Raw genomic sequence first — 10,416 nt, forward strand, 5'->3', positions numbered from 1 at the left:
GAAGTAAGGGTGCTCGATTCCAAGAACCAAGGGAGCTGAGGCCTGAGAGTGTGCGTCGAAGTGGAATCCTCAAAGCCGGTGCAGCGAATCAAGAAATCTTGATTTGGTGGCTGCGGCGGCGCCAATGCGACGAAATGACTCATTCAGCAAGCGTCGCCGTGAATGCAACTAGGGGATGCGGAACTTGAGGCTGCTTGGGACGGCGAGCAGCGACGAGTTGGGACGGCGGGGAGCCGCTCTGCCCCACGGCGGCGACCCTGACGAGTGACGGAAGGGGAATTGCGACCTCGTGTTCTCTCACTATTGGCGGTTTGGGCGGTGCCGCGGTGCCGACAGAAAACACCAATCGGTGATTTTCTTCGCTGATGGCCTACTTAGTCCAATCGTGCCCCTACAGAACCAACGGTCAAATTTGATTGGTACCTCATAGTACCTGCTACCTCATTGTACCTTCTCAAGGATAGAAGAATAGCTCTCATCCGAAAACAAGGTTAGCCATGAGTTTTCGTACACAGCTTTAATTGTTCGTCTTATTTAAAAAATTTTTAAAAATAAAAAACATGAGTAAACTATTGTCTATATTTTAGAATCTAATAACACAAAATACTAATTATAAAAAAAATTCAAATAAGATGGACGATCAAAGTTGGACACATAAACTTATGGCTATGTTTATTTTGGGACTGAGGGAGTACTAATTTTTTGACAGTAGGCCTGTTTAGATCCCACCCCTAAATTTTTCATCCTTTCACATCAAATGTTTGAACACCTTCATGAAATATTAAATATGGGCTAAAAATGACTAATTGCACAAATTGCTACTAATTTGCGAAACGAATATTTTAAGCCTAATTACTCCATGATTTGACAATGTGGTGCTACAGTAAACATTTGCTTATGACGGATTAATTAGGCTTAATAAATTCGTACTAACGGATTCCGTAATTAGTTTTTTATAGTGCCTAAACAACCATGTGACATCCTATATAATACATGATGTGACACGCCAAAACTTTATACCAATGTATCTAAACACCTCCTGTGTTTCTTTTTAGAGAGAATCCCTTATATGCCACTGAAATTTGGCCTGATCTTTTATATGCCATTGAAAATTGGCTCTTCCCCTATATGCCATTAGGCCAAATTTGCACACCCTAATATGCCACTACCGTCAGTTGACTTTGCGTTGACTGTTAACCCAAAAGTGAAAAGACGTATTTGCCCCCTCTAATCTGTTAGGCATGCAGTAGGTTATAATGTCAGTTTTTTTAATTTGGTTGACATATATATGTATGTACAACATTTCAGCTAGGCATTACACATATTTTGAATACATGAATATACAGCATTAATTTATATATTGAATATACGAATATTTTTCAGTCACATAATTTTTAGCCACTACCATCACGTATATTTTCCACAAAGACATTATACATGTACAAAAGCTTCAACATGCAGTAAACATATGTTTCCAAATCATACTTAGGGACAACATTGAAGCCATATAATAGATCGCTAAGAACAATATTTCTGTGTTTCACAGTATAACGAGCAGATCATGTTTGCTGGAGCAAGAACATATATAAACAGCGGCACAGAAAATTGAACAAAAACTAGCCGCCGCCCCTCCAACGACCGAGCGCCGCCCCTCCCGCGACCAGGCGCCGCCGCCCTCGCCTCCCGCCTGTCTGTTCCGATGCCTCCTCTCCCGCGACCGCGACCGGCCGTCGCACCTCCAGTCGCCGGCCCTCCCGTGACCGACCGCCGCCCTCCCTGGACCAAGCGCCTTCGCTGCGCCGCCTGCTCAGGGGAGCCACGCCGCCCTGGACCGCTGCCCTCGCCGCGCTGCCTGCTCAGGGGAGCCGCGCCGCACTGGACCGCCGCCCTCGCCGCGCCGCCTGCTCAGGGAGCCGCGCCGCCCCGGACCGCTGACCTTGCCGCGCCGTCAATGCCTCCTCTCTGCTAGGGTTTTCTTGAGAGGATTTTGGGCTTGGGCCATTTGGGCCAAAGGTTATCTGGACCAAAGGCTATTTTTGTCATTTTTGCAAAAATCTGACAAGGGGTTAGTTCCTAACAACAGTCAATGCAGAGTCAACTGACGGTAGTGGCATAATAGGGTGCATAAATTTGGTTCAATGGCATATAGGGAAAAAGCCAATTTTTAGTGGCATATAAAGGATCAGGTCAATTTTCAATGGTATATAAGGGATTCTCTCTTCTTTTTATTTCGCCGGTAAGGAGCGACCCCACCGGACAGGCCCAAGCTTGTGATTCAGGCGAGCGTCAGAATCAGGCAGCGAGCTGTATGGACAGTGTGAGCCGTCACGGTACGTGTAATGAATGCAACAGCGAAGGTAGGAGAAGTGGGGCTTTCATGTTACGGGTTCATATTCTTCATCGTACCGGTGGTTATATTATTGGTACTGACGAGTGAAATAGAGAAGATATGACTCATAAATTTAATGTGTGAAACAATTTGAGAATAGGACCTACGTACCACTAATTATAATGCTTAGATGACCGGGGCCGCGGGGAACTGATTTGGATCGGTAACCGGTTGGCTCCCCACCGAAGGAAAATAAATAACGAAAACGGCTACTCTTGTGTCACCACTGTGCTCTGTCCTCCTCATCAATAGGTCGGTCCACCTGAGCAAGCTACTTTTAGTGTCTCGAAAATATATGAGCACATATAAACAAAGTTTTTTCTCTAATTGGATGATGGTTTGTCTATTTTGTAATATACAGATAATACTATTATTTTCTTGGAGCATAACTTACAACGAGCAAAGAATTTGAAATTGATTTTATCTGTGTTTGAAAACTTATTTGGCCTGAAAATTAATTTCCACAAAAGTGAGTTATTTTGTTTTGGACAGACAAAAGAGTGTAAGCTAGGGTCTTTTCCTGTTAAATATTTTGGTATTCCAATGCATTTTAGGAAGCTGAGTAATAAAGATTAGAAGGTTATTGAACAAATAATAGAGAGAAAACTTAGTAGTTGGAAAGGTAAACATATGTCTGTTGGAGGTAGATTGGTTTTTGATAATTCTGTCCTTTCAAGTTTAGCTATGTTCATGATATCTTGGTTTGAGATACCGAAATAGGTTCTTCAAAAGATTGATTATTATAGATCATGTTTCTTTTGGCAAGGAAATGACCATAACAAAAAATATAGATTAATTAACTACATGTGATATAATTTGTCAACCCAAAGACTAGGGAGGTTTGGGTTTTCATAATTTAGAGATCAAAATAAATGTATTTTGAGTAAGTGGTTATATAAATTAATTAACGAGAATAGTGTTTGGCAAGACTTATTGAAGAGGGAGTATCTTTATAATAAGTCTATAACCCAAGTTGATAAGAAAGAAGGTGATTCTCAATTATGGTCAGGGCTTATGAAAGTCAAAAACACATTTTTAAGTATGGGTTCTTGGATTGTGAATGATAAAGAACATATAATATTTTGGGAGGATAAATGGCTAGGAAACTTGGCCTTTAGAGATAAATATCAATCTTTATATGTTGAAGGAAAAGTGCTTCTATTGCTAGTAATATGGGCTCTGTTTCGCTTAATGTTTCCTTTAGGAGAGCTTTAGTTGGACAGAGTCTAACACTTTGTTATGAATTGTGTGCTTCTATTGCTCATATACAGTTGGATGATTCTTCTAATTATTTTAGATGGAGTTATCATCAGAATAGTCAGTTTTCGGTTATATCAATATACTTGGCTTTAATTAATAATGGTTACATTGATAGAAATAAATTCATTTGGAAGCTTAAGATGTCGCTTAAGATTAAGATCTTTATGTGGTACTTGCTTAAGAGAGTCGTGTTAACCAAGGATAATCTAACAAGATGGAATTGGAATGGGTGTTTAAGATGTTTTTTTATTGAAAATGAGACTATTCAACATTTGTTTATGGATTGTCATTATGTAAAGTTTATTTGGAGAGCAGTTCAGTTTTCTTTTGGATTATACCTTCATAGAAGCATATCTGATATTTTTGATGGTTGGCTTCAGGGGGTGGACAAGGAAAAGAGTAAATTGATACTTGATGGTGCCCCGGCCTTATGTTGGGCTCTGTGGTTGTGTAGAAATGATAGGGTTTTTGATAAATCATCATATGTTTCCTATATGCTGGTAATTTTCACAGTAACATATTGGCTTCGGCTGTGGGCTCAACTACAAAAGTGTGAAGATGATGGAGAATTCTTGAATGTTGTATCATAAGCTTATGATGTGACCATGGCTACTACGGATACAACCGTTGCTCTCATCATGGATGAACAACAAGATATCAAGTTCAAGTCCTCCAAGTGCTGGAATCCGATTCGGCCCCCTGCTACAATACTGACTTCAAACGGCCGCCGAATCTACATACGACCTCCGTTTTCGGCCCGTGAGTATTTGATGGAAAGCTCTCGGAGTCCTCTTTTCAAAGGATCTAGCCTCATTGCCAAATTCCTTCTCTGTCATGTGCAATTGAAGGAACAATGTGTTACGTCTCCTGTAATGGGCCTATGTGCTTGTAACTTCGTCTAGGACCCTGGCCCAAGTGGGGCCCATGTGGGGTGCTCCCCAACCAGGTGGAGGACGACCTAAGGTCCTCCCATATCCATAAATAGCTTGGTACTCCTTCAGGGTTTCTTGGGTTTTATTAGATTAAAGTTTAGTCATTGCTACTTGCTTGCAGCGTGCGTATCGGCTAGACCGTCCGTCTGCTATTCTTCGGAACCCCAACTTATCATTTGTGTTCAATTCCTATTTGGAATATTAGATTGCTTTTATCTTGTTCTTGCTTCTTTCTTCGATTTGCTTGCAGGAATAAGGTTGATCTGCACTGGCAAGATCAACAACACACAGAGAGGTGTATCGATCACTAAGGCGCAACGCAACGTCTTGTACGGTTGTAGTCGGATCGTCAACGTTTCTCCCAAATCATAGTTAGCGTCAATGCACCGAAAGATCGGGCCAAACAACAGCCTTGAGTGTCGAGAGGAACTCATGGTTCATCAAGTGGTATCAGAGCTTTCAATGCTCGTCGAGTTTTTATCTACCCATAACCAGAAAATTGCAATACAAAAAGAAATTGTATCCTGTGCCTAGCTATCTTTGTGCCATTGCATTGTTCTATCAGTATTTGCTTTGTTGAGTTTTGCGTTGCAACGTCGAGTCGTGTTGGTCGTCTTAGTGTTTAGTCCGTTTAGAGTTTCGAGTTCTGGTCACGTTTAGTACCACTGTCGTTGCATGCTTGTATGGATGAAAACGGTCGGAAATGGTCGGAAGCGGTATCATTATTTTATTATTTTTTTGAAAACGAACGGAAACGGTCGGAAAATTTCCATATTTATAAATTCATCTATTTAGTGTCAACTTCAATGCCACACTAACAGAAATTGAAAAAACTAAATTTTGAAAACGGTAACCATCGGTAAAAATATTATAATTATATTAGTTTTGCAGAAACGGTATCGGTACGGTTGGGAAATTTCCATACCGTTTTCACCCCTACATGCTTGTTGTCATCGGGACCTACAAAAACTGAATCGTCTTGTCGTTAGGGTTCCATTTTTTTAGTTTTCAGAAGTTTTTGTCGGTTAGTTTTGGAGTGGTATTAGGGTTTCTGTCGTGTGATTTATCGGTTTGTGCCTTGACCCGTGGTTTGTTCAAGCTGTTGAGCGTGAGGAGAGAAAGATGGAAGCAGAATTGATTCGATTGGATTTGGTTGGGTGGAAGGAAAGGAAAAAAAAGGAAAATAATAAAAGTAGATTGGATTGGCAAATCAATTTCTATTTTATCTTGTGCATTGAATCCGGCCGGCTGATCCATCCACCCACCGTACCCGCACATCCCCACCATCTACGGTTATGTGTGCCTGCCACGCCCAGAAATTAACGAACCAGAATTTCTAAACTAAATGTGAAGTAAACCCCTATACAGGACCTGCCAGGGTACACAAACGACGATTGTTGACATACAGATCCACGTTTTGACTCCTGAAGACTTGACTCTTGCAGCGAGGACACTCCATTCCACAGGCATCCTTGACGGTAGCAATGACACCAACTTCTTCGAGACATCTCCAACTGAGAAGAACTTCAACTCTGGTATGGGGAAGAGAGAGCAAGACTGTGTACTACCCATTGTACTCAGCAAGTCATACCATGAGGGAAGGTATGATGCAGGATATATCCAAAGGAGGCTAAAGGTTCATTTGCATAAAGCTGGCATTTAAAAGCAGTAGTCGAAAGCAGTAAAACAGTTGTAGTAATTAATTAATATTAACCAATCATTGCTCAATGCTACACCACGTTGAGACAGGCCCAAACCACCACCTGAACTAACCAGTTCCATTAGCTAACTAGGGGTGTGTGGACCCCCGTTTTTATAACAGGAATCAATCATGTAAATAGTACCATTTCCCTGGATCAAGTAGCTTGGTACACACGAGTTCATAGCTGAAATACCAAGTGCACATATACGAGAGTCTAGTGCGCATTATTACATCATAGGCCCGCAGGCATAGTCTTAGAACATAGGACCGAATGGTCTGGAGTCAAGTAGTTTGGTACACACGAGTTCATAGCTGAAATACCAAGTGCACATATACGAGAGTCTAGTGCGCATTATTACATCATAGGCCCGCAGGCATAGTCTTAGAACATAGGACCGAATGGTCCGGAATACATTCCAAAAGCAGAAGTAGATAAGGCAGCGGAGTTAAGGCAGCGGCACGCCATTGCCACAGGCAATGACCGTAACTAAGACCTACTGAGCGCCATCGGCTTCATCACCCTCTTGGTAGTAAGCGTAGGGATCCTCCGAAGCTTCATCACCGACCTCTAATTAAGTTTGTATATTGCAAGGGTGAGTACCAACCGTACTCAGCAAGCCACCACAGCAACAATGCACATGATAGGGGGTATTCAAGGGATGGCTATGGTTCTTTTGCGCAAAGCAAGTTTTGTAATTCTTTTTACAAGCCTAAGACCTAGCATAGACTGATCAAATTTTAGTACTAGTGTTCATATTAAACAACGACGGTTCTGTCCACCATCCATTGTGATCCCAAGGATAGCTTCCCGCCATTGAGTCGTCATGGTTTTCTGAGGATGACCACCTTCCCTCCTCTCAGGAAGTGGCTCCATCAGCATAAAAATCATCATGCAATATTCTATCCCACACAAGTTTAGAATTTAGAGTCTAGCCAAGTGTAATACATGTCCCGGTGCTCAATAACCGCGAGCACGGCTATTTGAATATATTTGGTTTACTCACACTACAGTGGATGTACACTTTACCCGCACTCCGTGACTGCCCAACACATGAGCCTCAACCCAACACATGAGACGCGTCACGGCAAAACTTTTCGATAACCTCGCATTGGCAGTACCCGCTCCATGAACTTTACATCCTCATGCACTCTAGGCGTAATACGATTTCTAGCAGTGAGAGGAGTTCTGGCGCATCCGGGAAGGGAAGACTCACACATGCATTAAGTTATAATTATGTTTAGATTCTCACATGGCAGTCCTACCGATGGCGACACCACTGTAGACACCCGCCTCGCGGTCCTACCAATGGCTGCCCCACCGTAGAGCCCCTGCCTCACACATCAAGCAACCACTATGCATGGATACTTCCTTCGCTCAGCTATCTACTCCAGTACGTCTATACCCATATGAGAAGTGCGGTTGTACGGGGGTCGTTTCATGCTTAACTTCATTGCTCGGTCCTTAACTGACCAGGGAGGGCACTGGCCTTTTCCGGACACCACCCAAATCCTCCATCCGCCCCAGTCAAAAATAGTTGTTTCATTTTATTTTCCTTTCACCAAATCATGTCATCACTATCATGGCAATGTGGCGCTCATGTCTCCACATGCCGCATCTCAATTACCTTCCCAAAGGTAATTGCCCAGGCATATAGCATTTGATAAATATGAGTATGCATGATTCTAAAATAGCATTTCTAAGCAATTGTCATAATTGACTAGGGACTCATACGTAAACATGGTTACAAAGATTTAAGGGTAAACAATAATCAAGGCATGGCATAATCATAAGTGGGATGTTCATCATTGCATGCAATTTTATTTGTAAACAAAATAATTTCGCAATTGGGATCAACATGTTCAAAGAATAGTGATGACTTGCCTTGCTCGTAGTCCTGCGGGTCTTGATCCTTGCTCGGATCCGCAACTCCCTCAGGCTCTAAAATTACGTGTGAAGAAATGATTTGAATTCAATTAGAATTCAAATAAAATCCAAATAAACTCAAATAAAAGTCGAACGCGAATCGATCTTTCTATATCGACTACAAAGTTTGCAAAACCACTTTATTCCAATTTTAAGCTCATTCACCGTAAGTCATTAAGGTGCCAGGACTGCTACGCTACTAGTCGAGGAACAGTCGTAGTCATAACTCGACCTTTGGAAGTCGTGGTACGAGGACCGCTTGCTCCTGGTGGAAAACCGGTCGTAGTCGTACCTCGACCATTAGAAGTCATGGTATGAAGAACGCTACGTTGCTAGTCGAAGACCAGTTGTATTCATAACTCGACCACTTGAAGTGGAGGTATGAGAGATCACTACGGCCTACTGGTTCGAGAATCAGGAGTAGGAGTCTCTCAACCATTTGAAATTAAGGTGCGAGGACTGCTACGCTACTGGTCGAGGATCAGTCGTAGTCATAACTCGACCTTTGGAAGTCATGGTACGAGGACCGCTACGCTGCTAGGGGAAAACCAGTCGTAGTCGTACCTCAACCATTAGAAGTCGTGGTACGAGGATCGATACATTGTCAGTCGAAGACCAGTTGTAGTCGTACCTCGACCAGTGGAAGTTGTGGTGCGAGGATCGCTACGTTGCCGATCGAAGACCAGTCGTAGTCATATCTCGACCATAGGAAGTCATGGTACGAGGATTGCTACGTTGCTGATGGGATACCAGTCGTAGTCATATCTCGACCATTAGAAATCGTGGTATGAGGATCACTACGTTGCCAGTCGAAGACCAGTCATAGTCGTATCTCAACCATTAGAAGTTGTGGTACGAGGATCGCTATGTTGTTGGTAAAAGACCAGTCATAGTCGTACCTCGACCATTTGTAGGGAATCCACAGTAATAAATGGACGACACTCTCGTGACCTGCGAGAACTGCCTCCTGAGGACAACGAAGACAATGAGGAATTATCGTAGTCGGAGGTTCAGCTCCTGGACCTACTACCTCATCCTCGGGCCCTCTATAAGTCTGGGGATATCGAGTTTCGTCGTTGTCATGTGATGTCGTGATGTCGTTAACCTTGTCCGTTGTCGTCCTGATGTCATTAGTACTGGACGTTGTCGTCCTGGTGACAACGGCGATATAGTCGGCCTTGGTTGTCGCTATCACGATCATGTTGATTGCCGCGTTAGATGTCGAGAGATTGCTCAACTGACTGGTCGAGGACCAGGAGTAGGTGTATCTCGATCACCTGAAGATGAATTTTAGGTGGTGAGAGATCGCTACGATCTACTGGCCAAGGACTAGGTGTAGGCGTATCTCGATCACCTGAAGAGGCGCTAGATTACATGTGCATCTCATGTGGCTAGCATGACTCACATACCCAACATATAGCACATCCGTATGTTTACTCGCAATCATGTCGGGTGATCAAGCCGACAACATTCGCGAGGAATTATCCGTTAACAACATTTTCTCAAATAGTCCAGCTGTAGCTGGCGCTATACATGAGATAAGTCGTCAGTCTTCGTTGGTAGGTTGGGTGCGACAACTCAGCATTCTTCAAGAACGTTCTCAATAATGCGGTGTACTCGACCACATCCTACTCGAGTGCTCAATCGTTCCTGAAAAATATTTTCTAGATGACAAGATATATAGTAGAGAATATCGAGTATGTACTCAAAAAACAACATGAATTTTCTAGTATTATCAGCATATAATGAGCAGATTAAATATGAGGTATCATGTAAACCGTAAACAAGCATGATTTATACAGAAGAAAATAAAGCGAGCCCCAGTATTAAACTGTTGTTGGTCTAATATAGGGAATGCTCACATATAGATATCGTATAAAAAACATGCTCAGGTAAACATAATAAATTATAAATATGACAATATTGTATGATCTGAAAATTGGTACGGTAAATTGTATATAAAATATTGCGTACCTTTGTAGATACATGCCGGATGTAAATTGTGTGCAATATGATCAATTGTAATGCATGACTTGCCTTGCTCTCGCGCTGATAGGACCTCAGCAACGTCTTCGAGAAACCGCGGATTGACGAAACAACCGAAATCTAAGCGACAAGCAAAGCACACAAGCAAAACATGCTATAAGTCTACTGAAACAGGAAACAAAACCATTTTTAATGGATTCTATGCATTTTTATGAATTTACTG

Source organism: Oryza glaberrima, chromosome 2 (assembly GCF_000147395.1).
Source record: "Oryza glaberrima chromosome 2, OglaRS2, whole genome shotgun sequence".
NCBI classification, from domain to species: Eukaryota; Viridiplantae; Streptophyta; class Magnoliopsida; order Poales; family Poaceae; genus Oryza; species Oryza glaberrima.